The following is a 19,528-nucleotide window of genomic DNA, read 5'->3' as shown; positions in this document are numbered from 1 at the left end:
ATCTCCAGTAAAGAGATGTTTTTTTCATTTTCCTGTCATGGGGGCGGGGGGAATGGTGAATCTGCCAGATATGCTTAAAGTGTAGATTATTTTTTTCATGCCTCTTTTGAAGTGACCCATTAGTATAACACAGTAGAGAATCTTGATAAATGTTTCAAGATTAAAGTTAGGACAATACATTACAACCCCCACTCCCCCCATACTGAATTATTACCCACAGCATAAAATATTTCCTACTTAAATAGGAGAAAATAATTTCTTCTCTGCGTGGGGCTCCTTTTCACTCTGATTTTCATTATTCACCTACTATATATCCAGAGACTGCTGCACAATGTTCACATCTAGTATCTTTTTCTTAAGCAAACTTCTATCTGCCTGACACACTGAGGGCCAGTGTCTAAGTCAATGCAAATCTGTATAGCTCCATTTAAATCAAATGCAGCTGAACTGATTTACACCAGTTGAGAGTCTGACCTGCTATTATAAAAGAAACAAAACTAATGCTGATGTATTTAAAAGTAATTAAATCCACTCTTCTCTTTCCTCCTGGGGTTGTATAGTAGTGGTGAATTTGAGATCTCAGTATGTTTAAAAAATCAGACATTCATACTGTTTTCTTCTTAAGCTCTGTATGACACATTAGTACAAGAAATCCATGTCTGTAGGATAGTTTGATATGTACCTCAATAATTTTAGAGTGGGATACAGCAGGAATTCTCAGTTGTATTCAACCAATTAGAGGCTTCTTCAGAGGCTGCTGGAACTCACTGTAAGGGCACAATATGATCCTAATTCAAGAAACAAAATTTATCATGTAAATTATTCCATGCTTCATGTTGGCTATGACCTCTGACTTGTTAAAACACAAAACTGCACTTTCTGTACGGCTCATTTACTGTAAAAAGAGCTGTTCTTTGTAGGATTCTGGATCCTATAAACTGTCATTTGTAAGGTTGTTTCCTATATCTATATATGCAAAGTTCCTTATAGGAATGGTTTGCTAAAGGCAGGCACACGGCAGCTAACTGATAATGTTGTAACACAAAAGAGCCCTTAAAACAGAGACAGGCACAACAAAAGTCTGTGACATGATGGTCTAAGCCTCAAGTCATTTCCATCACAATTTCTATCATTGATTATTCTATAAATCTGAACTTGGGCATACTAATAAAACTTCCTCTCTGATGGCAGCTGCAAGATTCATATATTCAAGACAGCCTATTTTTCTTATATTCTGTGGATTTCTTTCTTTCTCTAACCAGTTTTTTTTCTAGCTGGTTGCCTCTCATCTCTCCATATGTAAATATTTATCTTTATAATAACTACTGTGGCATTTACACTGGGGAAGCTAATGGAAGCCTTGAGACCGCTTGTTCTGGTGTTCAAAAACAGCCCAGTGTGACATCAGCAAGAGTTTTCTATTTAGAGCCTAATACTGTCCGCTGGGGAAATGCTATCTGAAGCTTAGAAACTCTGTCTACTTTCACACACACTTTGGAAAAAGTGAGCTTAAGTGTTGGCAAAATTATGCATTGTAGTGTATTTTAGCAAGACAAACTTACTGTCAACTGAAAGGTGCTCTTTCTTATGGAGCCACATCTAATTTTCCTCAGCCAAACCATATCTGAGAATAAATATTCCAGTGTAGCAGGTGGCTGTGAACAGTTCACATCGTTCTCATGCCCAAAATCCTTGGCATTGATGTGCATTATCATTTTGTCTTTCACAGAGCTGAAACTCCTGTTCTTAAAGAAATGATTCTCTTAAGAAATACAATAGTATTTTACAGTCTTAGTAGAAAAACTTACATGATAAAACAGTGCTACTTAAAGGGCCACATTTTTACTCCTTTTCTTAAATTGAGGAGTGGCTCCATGGGACTACCTGAGGAGAAGGTATTCAGTTTGATTTAAGGGTGGCAGAATTTGGCCCAAGATGAATTGGCCAAATGCAGTTGAATATTTTAATTGCATTGTGAGCACTGGGGTGCGCCTCCCGGTTGCGGGTCACCCCAAAAGCCCCGAATGGCCCCTGTAGAGTAGAAGTACGCACCGGACCGCTGGTGCCCCGTTAGTCTCGCCTGCCACGTCTTGATGGAAAAAGGGGTTCACCCAAAATGGGGCGCTGACGGTCCAACGCAAGGGGCTACCCTAGCTCCACAGTCCGGGGTCCTGAGGGCTCCTCACTCCCCTACACCCTCACCCGAGCCTCCAGTAAGGCCTCTGTCCAGCCCTCAACGGCCGGTGTCCCTAGACCCGGGGGGAGGGTTACCAAGTCCGCCTCCCTGTCCACGGGTCTTCCTTCGTGGCCAGCCAGCCACCAGTCTTCGGAGGAAGTCTCCTCCGGTTGAGGCTCCCTTCCCGGGTTCGCCCGGTGGGACCACCTCTAATCCCTTTGGTACCTGTGTCGTCTCGGGAGTCTGCGCTGCTCCTGGTACCGCCGCAGTCCCCTCCGCTATCGCCGGCTTCCCCCGCGGGGCTCCCGGTTCTGACGTGGTCAGCCCCGCTATCACTGGACCGCCTGCTCCCGGCTCAGCGTTTACGGGCTCTGTTGCTCTCGGCGGGGTTGCCGCCGATGTCTCTGCCCCCGATCCCGCTACCGCCGTTACCGGTATCGTCCCTGCCGGAGATCCTGCCGCCGGTTTCTCCCGCGCCGCTCCCGGCTCGCCCGCTTCCGGCTCGGCTGCCGCCGGTCCCGCTGCCGCTAGCGTTCGCCGCGTCTCGTCCGGCTCCTCTCGTCCCCGGTCCGCCGCCGACCGGAGCTTCCCTCCTTCTCTAACCAGGGTAGGAGTGCTGCTTTTATCGTCCCGGGCCAGTCTCACTCCGGCCCGGCTTGTGTTCCGGAAAACTTTAACCCTCCGGCCGGACTTCCGGGTCTGATCCCGGAAGTTGGACGCCCCTCCGGGCTTTCTCCCTCGGGCCGGGTCCCGCGGGGCCTTAGCCCCCTCACATGCATGTTTTCTGGAGGCTTCTGTCTCTACTCATCTAAAGTTGCCCAGCTTGCTTTTTAAACACTATAAAGTGTGTGTAATGGTAGGCTCATTGTTGTCACCTAAAAATGCTAATTTATTTTGTAGCTGATAACTCAGTGTTTCTTTATTTTTTATGTTGCACTCTGCACCCACTCACTCTACCTCCTCAAAGCAGAGGACCTATTTCCTCTCTGTTTCATTATTAGTGTAACTTCGCTGATTCCAGTGGTGTTCCTACAGATTTCCACTATAACAAGGGAATATACAATCTAACTGTATTTTCTGAACTTTTTAGTACAATAGAATCTCAAAGGCAGACCAAAATAGGCCCTTAAGTAAATTTCCATATCCTTTTCTTATATACCACACGCACATAAAAAGGAACAGGAGAACATAATGTAACTTATTTTTACTACTATTCACAAGCTGCAGTAGAAATAGTAACCATACATAAGCATAACTTAGTCGTTGTACCTATTATTTGTATTTAAAGAAGGTATCTTACTTCCTTTCAACAATACATGTAATAATGTAGTGGACACATGGATCCCAAAACTGTTGTTAATACAGTGCATATAAGATAGATCAGTGATTCTGAACCATTTTAGACTTAGTGCACCTCTCCAAAAATGCCATCTCTTAGTTTTCACTCATTTTTTTTACTACAAAAAATAATAGATCAGTTCTTCTGTTACAAAAAACACAGAAAGACCACAACTGGTCAGAATGCTTTTAACACTATGGATTCCTGCTTGAAATCTCTGAGTTTATCATGTGAATCATATTTGTACACTTAACAATACTAACATTGTGTGGCACCCCACAGCACCACTGAAAAAATCTCAAGGTAACCCAGGGTGCCATAGTACTCTCACTGAGAATCACTGCAATACGTCTTCAAACTACATGTATTCCAGTGTACAACCACACTGATGTGAATCTACCACTTATGGATTAGTGTGAAAGCCATGTCCTCCTTCAACAGTTTGACTAAGTCACAGAAAAATATTTACCTCTTTGGTGTCAAGGGAAAAACTCCACTGGTTGTGTTAAGTTTTGCTGTCTTACCACCAACTCTCATTCTAGAAAACTTCAAAACAAAAATTATGTAAAATGAAGCCCTGAGAGTCACCATGACATCTGATGTCTGCTTTAGAAATGGGTCCTTACATGAAAACCATAATAAGAAACTATGTTTTGCCAGGAGTCTAAAACAAAGGTCACTGGGATACCTTGGAATATAGCCCAGAATTTTTCCTCTATTTTGACAGCTAGCCTCAATAATTTGTCCAGAAACTCATAAAGATCATATAGAAAGGAAACCCGATATCCAAGGGGAAAATTCTACATGACCCACTGCTCGGCCTTGCCCTGACTTCCTAGGGTCACAGGGGACCTAAGTCAGAACACTTCCCTTAAGAGTGGTAAAAGTAGATGATAGTGTGTGACCGAGTCATGTGAGGAATAGTAGAAGTAAGAGGGGCTATGTTTATGGTTTAAAGAATTGAGAAAAACAGTTGCTTCATCGAGGAGTCTGTTGGCTGGCAGTTATAGCCAGGTTGAAGAGAATACAAGCAAATTACAAGGAAGAGAGAGAGAGGAAAAGCAGAAGAGAGTTCTCTGCTGACTGAAAAAAGACAGGCATGGTGCGCCCCAACAGCAGAAAGATGTCAAGCCAGAAGCCTGCCTTTCTCAAAATGTGGTTTAAAGGGCAATTTTAAGGAAGTGTTTTATGCTTCCGTGTTCTCAGAAGCCTTGAGCATGAACAAGCAAATACACTGGGTTATGCTGTTGCAGCCTCTTTGCTAAATACTAACTACAGAAAGTAGGGCACATCTACACATCGCCCTACAGCTACATAGCAACTATGGTGACATAGTGATCCCATGGGTCTACATGTGATTGGCAGCTACATCGCCCTAGTGGTGCGCTCCCTTGTTTTAGCATGCCACTACAGTGACATAGTGGTGAAATCTAACCGTGCATCATGCACACAGCTCAGAACAGGAAGTTACTGCACCAAACTTTAGTACTTCCAAAAGGAAGTACTAAAGCATGGCGACGTGTGAACATACCCATGTATGCCCATAGACTTTCAGGTTTTACAGCAGGTGAGATGGGTTGGGAAAGCTCTCTCTTTTCTTCAGATAGTTCTGACTGAATGAACTAGCAGGTACACAGAGTAGTTTCAGTGCTGCTGCCTCAGAGTCAAATTCCAAATATTATGACATGGGGTGGAGTTCGAAGTGTTATAATAAGTCTCACCAGTTGGCTATTTTGTTTCTCTGCAAGCAGCAAAATTGAATAAGCATTAGCAGATGCACAGAGCTACCCTGTTGCCACTGCTACACCTCACAGAGTAACAATGTACAGTCTATGAGAAAATGCTACTATGTGGAATAAAAAAATTAATAAAGAAAGAAAAACTGAACTAAAAACAAATGTAACAGTGAGGGTGAGTTCTATGTCTAGATCTGGGGTTGGCAACCGCTGGCACATGGCATGCGAGGCCATTTTCCTTGGCACACATTGGGGTCGGAGCCAGGGCTGGGGGGAGGAGGCAGCAGCTGCTTGCAGCCTCCTGGCTGCAGCTGGCCCTGGCTCTGTGTAGCTGCTGCCAGCCAGGAGCCTGGGCCATTGCCAGCAGATAGCTGGGTGACTGCAAGCTCTGCTGCAAGCAGCCTGGGCACCATGGCTGGCAGCAGCTACCCCAAATCCTGGGCCGGCTGCAGCCAGGAGGGTGCAAACAGCTGCTGCCTCCCCGCCCCGGGCCTGGGCCTGGGCCTGTGCCGGGGCCTGGGCCCAGCCCCACCCCCAACGAGCACAGTGCCAGCACCTACTGCCTTCCTGGAGCCTGGGGCCAGGAGACAGCCGGGGCCAGGGCAGGGAGGCAGCAGCTGTTTGCAGCCTCCTGGCTGCAGCCGGCCCAGGTTCTGGGTAGCTGCTGATAGCCACGGAGCCCAGGCTGGGATGGAAGATCTGCTGCATGCAGCCTGGGCTCTGTGACAATCAGCAGCTACCCAGAACCTGGCCCGGCTGCAGCCGGGAGGCTTCCTGGAGGGCAGCTGCTGCCTCCCCTGCTCTGGCCCCAGCCCCAGCTGCCCTCCAGCCCCAGACCTGGCCCTGGGCTCTGGGGAGGCAGCAGATACCAGAGATGCTTCCCTCTGTGCTGCCCTCACTGATGCTTCTAATGAAGAGCCTGTGGAAGTCAGCATGGCAGGGCACAGTGCAGGGTGCAGAAAGCTGGCTGCTGCTCCAAGTTCCCTGCTGCCTGGCCACACTTCCCCTGCAGGATGGGGCAGCAGCAAGAGGCACAACCCTGCATGCTGCCCACACTGCTCCCATGCACACAGGGGAAGTGTGACCCCAGCAGCATGAAGCTTGCAGCAGCAGGCAGCTTCCCTGTGCGGCCTCTCTGTGCACTACTGCTCTGGGTCACACACCCTGTGCTCCAGAGGGCCCAGGGGAGGGCAGCAGGACCAGGAGTGCAGCGTGTGTGGCCCGGAGAGGCAGCACACAGAGGGGCCACACAGGAAAGCTGCCTGCTGCTGCAAACTCTGCGCTGCCGGGGTCACACTTCCCCTGTGTGCACAGCAGGGGTGATGCATAGGGGGTGCATGTGGGTGCACACACACCCCATGTGTGTGGCAGTGCACCCCCTGCAAAAAGGCACCGCCGACACAGTTGGTGGCACCTGCAGGCAGTCACTGTTTCCCACCCCACTGCCAACACCACCAGCAGCATCTTCAGGCAGTCTGCAATTCCTGCTGGCTGATGCTAATGCTGCCAGAGACAGCTGTGGGTGGTCGCTGACCATTGGGCTGTGCTCGCCACCCCTCCCCCCACTGCCAACAGTGCCAGTGGCATCTGCGGGAGCTCCCACACTTACCTCCGCCACACTCCCGGCACCGCTACTGTGCTTCTGCTGCCGCGGTGCCCCTCCAGCCACCAGAGGCACGCATCATTCATGGTGCATGGGAGCAGCGTGGGCAACATGCAGAGTTGTGCCCCTCACTGCTGCCCCTGCCAGGGTCAGGGCTGGGGGAAGCTGGGGCCAGGGCTAAGGCAGGGAGGCAGCAACTTTTTGCAGCCACGGAGCCTGGGCTGGGAGGCAGGGACTTTGGGTGGGGGGCAAGGGGAAGCCGGGCTGGGGGGCAGGGGCTTTGGGTGGGAGAAAAGGGGCAGAAGCAGGGCTGGGGGGCTGTTGTGGGGGGACCTGCACAAAACAAATGCACAAGATCAAAGGGGGTATCAAGTGTTATTTATTGTCACTAGGTTTACGATTTTTAGACAATCTTATATTTACCATAAAAAAGGGTAACATTTATTATTATTAACTATACTAATATGCAGTGCATCTTGCCACGTACTCCCTACCCTCATTTTGTTTTTCTGGCATGCCGGCACTCCAGCACCTTCCAAGGTAGGCATTGTGGGGGGTTTTGGCACTCCGGCCAAAAAATGTTGCCTACCCCCGGTATAGCTTACTAATTGCTTTTTTCCATTGTTGCTTACTTACCACTGTAGAAGAAATGAAAGTTCTATATATAGATAGATATCCGCTACTGTTCAAGCCACCTCTTATGTCCATATGTTGCCATAACTACTTTAACTTGTCCAGATGCCTGACTGAAGCAGCTCATTTTGTCTTGGCCAATCAGCATTGACCCTTAGCTCTCAGCAGAATCACAGCTCTCTGTTGGCACAAAAAGAGCCCTGTCTTGTCACAGGTTTGAAAGACAGTTATACTGAAGCACAAACACCTGTACATCTGTTGATACCTTTTTCTTTGCTGCCTCTTATCCTTTTTACTCCTCTAAGTAAAGTCCATTCAAACTGTCTTACCTTTCCATGATCAAAGCTGAAAGTGCTAGAAAATAGAATGGTGCAGAAGGAAGTACTTAGGACCCAGGGACATGAAACTTGTACTTGGGGGCCCAGGAGATCTTAGTTCAATCCTCAGTTCTGTTCCATGCAACCATGCTGTGCCACCTGTGTAAAATAGGGCTAACAACACCTGTTGTCATGCTAACATTCTTGGGAGGTACTAACGTGCCATAGTAATGGAGCTATATAAGTTCTTAGATAAGATTCAGAGCTAGAGATTCTTTTATTTCTTCTACTGGGTAACTGAATTATTACATGATCTAAAATTGTTTGGGAAAGAATCAAGAGCAAAGGGTTTTTCATCCTCCCTAAGGAAGATGAATGTGCTGATAAAAGGACAAAAGAATGAAAAGGGAGGACTGTGGGCATTGTGGCAGTGTCAGAAGAGCAAGATAAGTGATTTTACCTCCTAAATTCCAACCAGCAGCAAAATGTGCATAACTTCTACATTTCACTTTCCATTCAGCCAGTGCTGATGTTCTTTGATGGTATTAAGGACAGAATGTTTGCCACAGCAAATGCTAGTGAAAGACAAAGCCAATGCTGTAACATCTACATACATTACTTTACATATATGCTATTAAGAAGATACAAAATGGAGGACTGTATCTTCCATTACCTGTGTGATCACTGTCCTCTTCCATTGGTAAAATGCATAGTGTGAGATGAGGTTAATATTCCTGGATTAGAAGGTGACCTTAGTTGTATTGAAACCAGCTCCTGAAATTTAAGGGGAATTAGAAGACCCTTGTTTTCTGAATGAAAGCTCCTCTATTTTGTTACCCATACCTTCTTCTCAAAGGCTGACTAGCTATCGTCTTTCTTTCTTTCTGTTTCTTTACTGTCAAGTTCTTCCAGTCTTCTCAAGATTGGAAATAAAAGTTGCTGGCAAAGGAGAATGATTGCCACACATCAGTTTTAAGTAAGGCTAAATAGTTGTCTCCTAGATTAAATGGAATAAATCCCCGAGTATTCTCTTTATAAAAAGGAAAATATCATTTCAGCATACAGTCTTGATCGATGTTTCATGCAGTAACAGAAGAGAAAGTCTGCTGGTGATTACTGTCTCTAGTACATAAAGGCTTTCTGTGAGAGCAAGAGGTTCACTTTTCTAATTGAAGCATTGGCTTATGGGAGAGGTCAGGGTGAACCACATCTGCAGAATTTCAAATGTTTATGGCTAGTACAAGGAAAGGTGCTGTCTAGGATTTTCTTTATAAATGCATTGTGATTGCGTGGTCTTTTTTGATCTTGTAGGCTGAGTTTGAGTTGCTGTTTTTTAACAAGCTTCTCATTCTAATGAGCAAGAGGAGATGATCCTCCAAGCATTTTTCCCACATTCTCATACCTTGGATAATGATAATCAAATCACAGTTCTATCATGTAATACTTACCTGGCAGGAGAAACACCATGACCACTAAGGTGGTTTTCCCAGTCACCGGGGATAACTGCTTTTCTGGCACGGAGTAGTACCCATGGAGGTAATGTATAATGAACCTCCCACTTTCATTTCCATTTTTAGCTAGTTTGAAATAGTCTCCGAGGGTGCTTGTCCACACCATTGGGGTTTAATTTGGTTTAGTTCTCCCTAAATTGAAATGGTGGGTTTTTAAGAACCCACCATTTCCACCATTTCTATTTAGGGAGAATTAAACCAAAGTAAACCCTCGTGGCATGTACACAAGGGTTGGGGACCAAGCCTTACCTGCCTCTCCAGTGGCAGTGGGAGGGGGGGCCAGATGCCGGTCACCTGAGCAGTCCCTGAGCTGTGCAGGAGCCCAGTGCTTCCCTTCATGGTGGTGGCTTTCGCCTGCTGGCACCCAGCCCAGGCAGTCCTGGGGGGTGCCACAGCTTCAGAGGGAAGCACCAAACCCCCCGCCCCTTGCAGCTGTGGGGGGTAACACTGAGCCCCCACACAGATCAGGATAGCAAGCAGGCTCTAGGGAGAAAAAAAAGAAAAGATCAGGCTGCTTGCCACTTTTTTTTTCTTCTTCAGCTGAGCCTGCCTGCATGGGCTGCTGCCAGGTCACCCAGCCCCTGAGCTGCATGGTGTCCAGTGCTTCCCTCCATGGCTACAGTGCCCCCCGGGACCACCAAGGCTGGTGCCAGTGAGTGGGTGCCACCTGGGGGCTCCACCACTGTGGAGGACATCACTGGGGTCCCCCACAGATCAGGGGCTGTGTGATCCAATGGCAGCTCACCCCCTACCCCCACTGTGGGAAAGGCAGGTAAGCTCCAGCACCCCTGCACCATCTCCATCATCTTCTCCTCACCTGGGATGCCCAGGAATGGCTGGCTTGCCCCTGGAGCAGAGCAGCAAGACGGCTGGATGTACTGGCAGTGGGAGAAGGCAGTGGGGATGGTGCAGGGTGCAATGGAAGCCTGCCAAGCCCCAAGCGCTTCAGCTTCCAGCGCACTGTTGCACTTTGTTAGGTAGTAAACTAAAGCACCTTGGAGGTGTTTTATCTTGCTACATTACAAAGTCATTTAAAGTGGAATACGCTGTCAAGCGTGCAAACAGTAATGCCATTAAAGCGCACTGCAAAAGGGCATTTAAGCTGCTTTAAAGGCCAATTTTGTGGCATGTACAAAGGCCCTAATTTCTGGTATATACAGGAGACCCAGGGAATCCTTTGCAGATGCTCTACCCAACCCAGGTCATTCTTATAGTAAAGACAGCAAAATCTGAGAAAAAATGCTCACTTGATGATGTTGGAGTATCATCTGCATTTAGAGAAAGTTCTAACATATCAATATTCATACAAATAATAGCTTCATTTACCTTTCCAGCTTGAAAATGCATTTTCCTTTATCTCTTTTTCCAGACATAAGGTACCAAAACCAGATGAAAACCAGGTACACTCCAATAGGAAGTCATTGTCAAGAGAAAAACCCAATTATGAAAAAAGATACAGTGAAGAGTATGCTATGGTGGCAAAAGCAGAAGCCAGTTCTCAGGATATGGCACATGGAGAACACACTGATAGGCATAAGTACTGTCTACGCATTACAGAAAATAGATCTTGTAATTATTGAGGATCTAAGAATATCCCAACCACTCTCTTGTACTATAAGTAGCTCAACAGATTCCTTTGCTGAGCAAAACAACTGAAACAAGAACTAGCCAGCTAGCTCACCTTATTATAATTGCCCTTGAAATTGTTATGCAATATATAGCACTCCTTTAGGCAGTGTGCCTGGGAAAAATAATTAAAATTCCAGAGGGATAGATGTATATAAATTGATCCCTGTTATTTCCTAGCAAAAAGCCAGAAATATGCATTGTGAAGTTAAAACTAATGCACAATTTATAATTAGAGAACTATAAATTGTTTTAGCAAAATTTTATATCTATCCTATATACATAAATTTAAAACAACAAGTCTTACCAGGTAGCATAAATAGGATTCCTGACAAAATTTAAATAGCCCTTTTGCTAATTTCTAAACTGTTTCCCTTCTTTGCTTTGCTAAATTTGCCGTTCTGGAACTGGGCATAACCTTTGATTTCTAAAAAAAAAACACTTTAGTCTTCCTTCCAGATCTGTGTAATTCTAAGCTATAAACAGGAAAGCAGTAAAAAGTTGCATTTGTAAATATTTTAGGGAACACTGATGTTGGTGCAGCTTTATAGTATCTCTTATATTACTGTAGATGCAGTTATACAGGCTGATCTGAGATGTATAATACTTGATTTTAATAATCAATTGGTCCGCATTAAAAACTTTACTCCATGCCTAGTAATACTTTCAAATGCCCATTTGATTACCTGTGCAATGCCTGCTTTATTCAAGGCTGCTCCAAGAAAATTTAACCATAGTGTTACACAAATAAGCAAAGGGAAGTTGAATTCCTGTGTTAGGTATAAAACTTTTTGGCAGTTCTGTTCTACCTTAGCATTTTAAAACTGTAGCAATTTTAATTAGCCCCTGTGTTTGTGGGAGGATCTCACGTACCCATTACTACTGCAAGATGGTTGGCTTTTAGGGTTTGGGCTGGACTATTCTGCAAGGGTTTGCTGATTTCAGCATGGAACCACAAGTGTCATTCCAGGTCCTTGGAGCACCTCATCTTCACTTGTAATCCAGATTCTGACTAAACAACCAGTCACTCTGAACCATTTATTTGTTTCTGAGGAGTTTTACACGTGCAGTCAGGGACTATTTAGCAGCTCACTCTGGCATGTTTCCTGTATCTTTCACTGGCCTGCAAATTTTCTACAGTTTGGTACAACCAAAGACCCAAGCGGGCAGCTTCAGACATTATTTGGAATGGAAAAAGATATGCTGCTATGGAATGCCAAAAATATGCTGGTGTCATTTGTTTGCATCACTGTGCCTCACAGGGAAAAAATAAGTTAGAAATGAGCCTGATATAATCTACCTGCAGTTCTCAGTGTGCCTACTCTCAATGTAGTTGTGGGTAACTTTGTACAAATGATAGCCAAAATATAACAGGCCATGTAGAAAATATCTGCAAAAAACTTTAAGGAAAAGAAAAAGGCAGGTAAACATGAACACTTTTACAGACAGAAGCAAACAGCATCTCTATGGGTGCCACTACATGAATAATTAATTTAAAAAATAAACTCCAGAGCAGCCTAAGCCAGAGTAAACTACTCTCAAGTGCAGCATCTATAAGTGTGCCTGAGACAGCAGCAATTTGAACCAGGGTTGAGCAGTTTATATCAGGGCTGGAGCAATGGTGGTACAGCCCTGGGGTCCAGGTGGAAGCACCAGGCAGTGGAAGCACCAGGCAGTGGAGGGGCTGTCTGAGGCAGGAGGACACTAAAAGTGCAGAGTTGTGTGGCTAGGTGACAGGAAGGCATCTCTCCCCCTGCTGGCTTGGCTGACCAGGTGCAATTTACACCTGCAGTCGGCACTTACATGTGCATTTAATTACCCTGCTGTAAAACAGTACTTGGAATTTATTGCAGCCTAATAGCATTGCATGTGTAGATGGTGATGCTATACTCTGCAGTAATTAGTCTACTCCACAATTAAGCACATGTGTAGATGCAGTCTGTTAGTCTTTGTTTTACTCACACTGATAATTTCTGTTAAAAAAAATAAGTTTTGTTTGCACACGGCCACAAGTTCATGGTCTGATTATAATAAGCTTGCCCTAGGAAGGAGGTGGGCATATGTCACACCAGAAAGCCATGTGCAGTTTATGCTCAAGGAAACCTCAGGAACGATCATAGTGATTCCAAAACTGAGAGGCTCACAGAGTTCCAGCAGGAACCACGGACAGAATAAAGCCTGTAAGACTTAGTTAGTGTGGTAGCTTGAACTGTACAGACTTTCCTTCACTGGTGAGTAGCCATATCTTTCTACTGTTCATCAAAAGCAATAAATACTAGCAGAGAAGAGAATCACTCTGAGGATTCCATCACCTCCTTTTTATTATTTTGCTTGCACAAAACTTACGAATTTTGATGAAAAAAAAATATAAGTAATCCCCCCACCCCGACACACACCCCCCCCCCAAAAATTGGTTCTTACATTTTAAAACTTCAGAATCTAAATTATACAAGGACTAGACAGCACAGTGGGTAAGTACACTGGCCTTTCATGTCTTATTATGTTGTTAATTAGCTAATGTTTGTGCAGCGCTTTGAAGATGAAAAGCCCTATATAAGTTCTAAGTATTATTATCTCTGGAGACCTGGGTTTAACTCAGAGGTACCTAATTACACATGCAATAAATTAGGCTTAATGAATCATGGAATCATATGCTTTATATGGTGCGTGCAAGTTTCTCACAGTATTCTAGACTGTTTGGTCCATGGAAGCAATTCTCAGTGTATATGGAGCCATTAAAGACAATTACAAAAAAAAGAGGGAGTTAATAGTTTCCAAAAATAGAAGGATTACATTTGATTATTATTTGGGACTTAGCAGGGTAAATTAGTCTGCAAGGAGCTCCGTGCAGCTGTGACTAGACTGATTCCGGAACCTCATTGAAAGTTCAGGTATCTCTATGGTACACTGCAGTCTGCCCTATAAAGAAATCCTAAGTTTTCTCCCTTCATGTGCCAAGGAAATTTCTGACAAAAAGGAATTGCCATTGTTGCTATCCTCATTTTCATTAAGCAGGATTTTTTACTACTGCACTAAATATGTTAGACTGCGTGAAGTGATTGTATCCAACCACAGCAGATGGCTACAGCCAATTCATATCTACTTGCCAGATTAAGACATCCCTAGTAAACTGTCTTGAACATATTTATCCTTTCAAGCAAGTCATTCAGTTGGCCTAATGTCTGATGTAAATATACAGACTATCTCACAAAAGTATTTTTGAATGCTGCAGACAAAACCAGTGAGCCCACTGTGTACTGTCTGGGTAAAGCATCTGTAACCACAGCCAAAAACAGAACAAGGATATCCGACTTTCATTCAAGACATGTGTCCAAAGCATGGGTTCCCACCACTCTCAGACTGGCCTGCAGGTTGAACGTCACTGTCCCTCTTACCTTCCCTAACATTGCTTTAGGCAAATCACCAACGTATTCACATTTCTTTCAGCAACTCTCACCTTATCACCTCTCTAGCCCTTTTCCCTTATACCATTCAGTACAACATGGAATATTTTGGATGAGTATGACATGAAGAAAATGTAAATTAGCTGTACTTGGAGTAAAACTGAGTTTTAAACTCAATTTTTGTAGTCCTGCCTTCCCACCTTATATACATTTTACTCTATCTGCTTCCACAACTTCATTCCTAGCAATGGGTCTACATTTTAGTGACTCGGTGCATCTCTTTCAAAAGGAAAACAACAAAAACAATGTTACTTACTTTCCAGGCACTCTGACCAATAGGAGCTTCAGACATAATGCTTGCTTTTGCTCTAGGCTATGATTAAACATTTTAATAGTGTAGCAAACTTAACAAACCTTTCCTTTCCCTCCCCCCTCATCCCATTTTTATAACAAAAAAGATTTTTATCCTACTGGAGTATGACTTGGGGATTCTTACAGATGGTCAAGAGCTTGTCAGCTATTTTGAAATGTATATAGAAAAACAAATGACTGTCTTGAAAAGCTGATCATTTATGCTTTATGTTATAAACTATGCATACACTCTGTTCGTTAATGTACATGACAGGATTATGGTTTCTGCCTTGGCACTCTTTAACAAAAGGGTGCAGAACATGATTCTCTCCTTTCTTGATCTAGTGCAGTGATTTTCAACCTTTTTTCACTTGTGGATGGATCTGTAAAAAATTTCAAATGGAGGTGCAGAACTCTCTGGAAATTTTGAATGAAGGTGTGGACCCCTTTGAGTTGGAAGTGTGAGTATACTTTTGATTGATCATAGTCATCTTTAGTGGACCCCCAGGGGTCCCCAGACCTCAGGTTGAAAACCACTGCTCTAATTACATGCCAGTGTAACACTGCTGATTTTTCACAAAATAATCTAACAGTGAATGAGTATTTTTGTTACTCTAAAAGCTTTTTGACCAAAAGATATTAAATATATATCAATTAGTATTTCATCTAGCTTTTTAACTATATGTCTCTTCTTCCTCATTTTTCAAGATGGCTTGTGGCTAGTAAATCCTATTAACAGCACACCAAAACGCCAGTCATTCTAAGCATTATTGAGGCAGATATGTGTGTTATCATTTTAAGAGCTGCACTGAGCTCCCCATTACAGAGACATCAGACTGTAATAGCAATGAAATAACAGTGTGTGATTTTTTTTCTGGTAAAACCCATTATCATCAGCACTGGTCGACTGTGAGCATCTGATAGAGCAGATTCATAAGTTAATTCATAGGTTGCAAGACACTTTAAAGTTCATAGAATAATACTGAATGTGTTAGATCAGAATAAGCAACTCTGAGGACTTAGCTGTGTTCAGTGACCTGATTAAGTATTCCCCACCCCACAGAACACTACTAATCTGTTTTGCCTATTACTTCCCCGTTTTCTAAACCATTCTCTCCTTTTACTTTTAGGCTAAGTACAGACAGTCAAAAAGCCCAATTGATTCAGTCTTCTCAGGTAGCCTAAGCTGCATAGACTGACCCAATAAGCAAGTGAACAAACGTTCACTTTTGATTCCAGAAATAGACATAGCCATAAAGCCCAGTATATGCTTAAGTGTTTTGCTGAATCTGAGCCTTATTTGTTTCCAATTTCTTTAGTGTAGGTCTTCAAGTGCTGCAAATTATCACAGTACCATTAGACTCAAGGGTTGATGTCAGTGGGCCTGTGTGAGTTTACAGCTGCTGTGGTTGAGAGCTAGAACAGGGATGTCAAACATGGCTTGCACAGAACCATTCTATCCAGCCCACTGGTAATCTGGGCTAGTATTGGGAATTGAGGGCAAAGCTAGTGGGATGTGGTCTACCACAGAATTTGAGGTCCTTGAGCCCCAGTGGACACAGCCATCATGGCAGAGGGGCAGGCGAGTGTTGCCTTTACTTGCCCTGCTGCTGGTGGCCCTAGACTCCCATCACTGCCACCCAAAGTCATATGCCACTTCCTGAATGTGGATCTGTGCTTCCACCCATAGATCCCTGCCATCAGCACCAAACCAGCTGCAGCTGGTACCTAGGCACCCCTAGGAGATTGGCACTCCTGAGCTAGATTTTATCTTGATTTAGTTTCTGAGTCAAAGGAGCATCTAAATGCTAGCTGTTATTTAAGCGTTTCCTTAATTTTAGGCATGAGCTTAAGCGCTGTTGTGTCCCATGAGAATTCTTCTGAAACACGATAAAGAATAAAACAGACACATTTCTTCTGTGGGATAACCCCCAGTTTTTCTTTTTTTCCTTTAAAATGCATTTCCTCCCCTTCCACAACCATTTCTGATTTTGTCTCTCCCTCTCTATTCCCTATAGATAAATGAGCTAAGACATAGGATAAGCTTCAGCATTTTATTTTGATCGCAAGTTGTATTTGTTTTGTTTTTTCTCCATCTTTTTATTGTATAATTATTATGTTTATATTGATTTTTACTGTTCTATATTACTGTTTTACTGGTACTATATGATGTAGGCCTACATATGTAAGTTAGCATAAGTTATGTCAATTTTCCATTTTGTTTGTCAAGTCTCTATCCTGTCCCCAGGCCCGGTTGTGTAACCCATGACTCACACCTACCCCTCCTATGTAACTTGGGTTCCTGAATGAATGGGGATGAATGAGGGTGCTTGAGAGACAATGGCAGTAGGTCTAAAAATAGCTCCCTCTGAATGACTAAACCATCAACACCTATACCTGAACCAATGACCCAGCCCTTGGAACCACCCTCAGCATTCAAGAAACAAAAGATGAGGCAACTGACCATTGTGCCAGGCTGCACTTTCTCAGTAAGAACACCTGGAGCCTTCTGGAACAGGACTGTCCTTGCCTGGACAGGACCTCCCTATAGATCAGAGGTACTCTACTGACTACCAGATCAGAGGTAGTCTGCCCCATAAAAAGGGGTAGTGAAGACTGACTCCTTGGGACGCCCTCTCCATCTGGACCAGCACCATGCCACACCACCTATCTGGACAACACCTATTGGACAAAGACCCCTTTCCAGCCTGGATAGGTACCTATCACCCCACACCTTCTCTTCAACCGAGGACTTGGACTCTACTTCTCTTCCCTACCTGGACTCCAAACCTTCCACTGAGTCTCTCCTGCTGCCATTGTGAGTGTGTGTGTGTGTGTGTGTGTGTGTGAACCAATAACTTCATGGGGCTGTGTAGTGTGTTGTCTATTTAATAAACCTGTTATTTGGACCCCTGAGTTGGGTTTTGCTTTGCTATGGTTCAGCCCTGCTCCAATCTCTGCTCCTTACCCCTCTCACTTTTGTCTCATTTCTGCCTCTCCTGCTTCTGGCTCACTGCCACCTCAAGCACCTGCCCTGAGCTCCTCTCTGCCTCCAAAACCCCTGTTTAATTGCCCCTGTCTTATCCCCACTACCTTTTCCTCTGAGCAACCAGGTTTCTGCCTCAGTTTCTTTCCTGGCTGTCTCCTCCTTGCCAACACTTATCTGCTAACTCCCCAATATCTCAGCTGTCTGCCTCAGTTTCCAGCCCCAAGCTCCCAGGTTTCTGTCTCTCTCTCTTTCCTGGCTGTTCCCTCCTTGCAACCAGGCTTTCTCCCCACTCCCCCCCCCCCCCGCCCCAATGCACCAGTGACCTTGAGAACCCTGGGGCAACTTGATCATAAGTAAACCCAAGCCTCAGTTCTTCAACCAGCTTCTCTCTAGTCCACTGGTTCTAATCCTGGTTCTGGCAAATTTCACTCCCTATACTTCAACTCTCTCTTTCACCTTAACCATTCCCCAGGTACCCCAAGCACACACATATACACTGTACCAACCAAGTTAGGAACTTACCTGTGTGTATGTGTAGGTGGGTTGTGTGTATATATCTATATATATATATACATATGTTTGTGTCATTGTGTGCATGACATATGAATTAGTGATCTGTGCCTAACTTTTGGGGTGTATAGTATATGTGCATGAATTGGTGATAGGTATGCATGTGCCTAGGCTGGTTTGGATGTGTTTGTACCTAAGTTGGTAGTGTGTGTGTATGCAACTAATTGCTTTGTGTGTTTGTATATGTGCAATTGTGTCACACCCTCCTGTCTAACAGTGCAATATTGACATCCTGAGAGTTGGCCTGACTCCACAGGGCAACACTTCTACTGACTCTTCCTCAAGAAATACGCATTGGAAACATTTATTAACCAGTCATTAAAAGTTTGCCACATTATCACAAAATAGTGTACAAGTACATTGGAGGCTAGCTCTTATATCACTGAAGTAAATGAAACTTTGTCATTGACTTCAGCAGCAGCTGAATAAAGCCCTCCATGCATCTGGCAGGTACTTTAATTTGTATGTCTCTATTTAAAATATTGCCTACTATGTCAAGTTTTTTAGGCTCAAAAATAAAAGCAAACTGGAAAAACTAAGTAGTATTGTCACTGAAATTGTCATTGGGTCATCATCTAGTTCGTGTTAATTGTTCACTCCATCAAAAATAATTATTCAATAAAAAGCATTGGCAACATATTTCCAGCACTTTAAATTTATATTCCTTTCTCTCACCAGGAATTGTGGCCTTAGGTACACAAGTTGATAAGATAATTTGAAAATACCTAGCACAGACAAAGAATTTTCTTACTTAACATTCTCAGTTCAAACGGGATTTACATATTTCTTTCACTTCCTCATACACACAACAAAGCAAACAACACCATCACCCCTTTCAGCAAGAGAAATGAAGTAACCAGAGAGAAAATGACAATTTGCATCAATGCTGAGAGACAAATTTGACACAGCAATTTGTTTCTGAGCCAGTGCTGCAGAGGACTGAGATGCTGTGTGCCTTTGACTCCCATTGACATCAGGAGAGCCTCTCAATACCTCACAAAACTGGGCCCTGCGGGTCATGAATAAATAGAGCCCTGCTTTTGCACCACTGAAATAAATAAAAGCCCTACTATTGACTTCTGTGGGCAAAGAATCAAATCCATAATAAGTCAAAAGCAACAATGAGTGATAAATGACTCAGAGGGGCACTTCTGTTCAAGTTTTAACTACCATAGGTGTCAATCTTTTATCCCAGAAAACACAATAGTTTATACAAAAATCTGTCACAATTTTCTATTCAGAAGCTCCCAAATCATTCACAGTCACTTCAGAT

This window comes from Crocodylus siamensis, chromosome 9 (assembly GCF_052110815.1).
Source record: "Crocodylus siamensis isolate JL-2025a chromosome 9, ASM5211081v1, whole genome shotgun sequence".
In the NCBI taxonomy this organism is placed as follows: Eukaryota; Metazoa; Chordata; order Crocodylia; family Crocodylidae; genus Crocodylus; species Crocodylus siamensis.
This window is presented reverse-complemented; position numbering follows the sequence as displayed.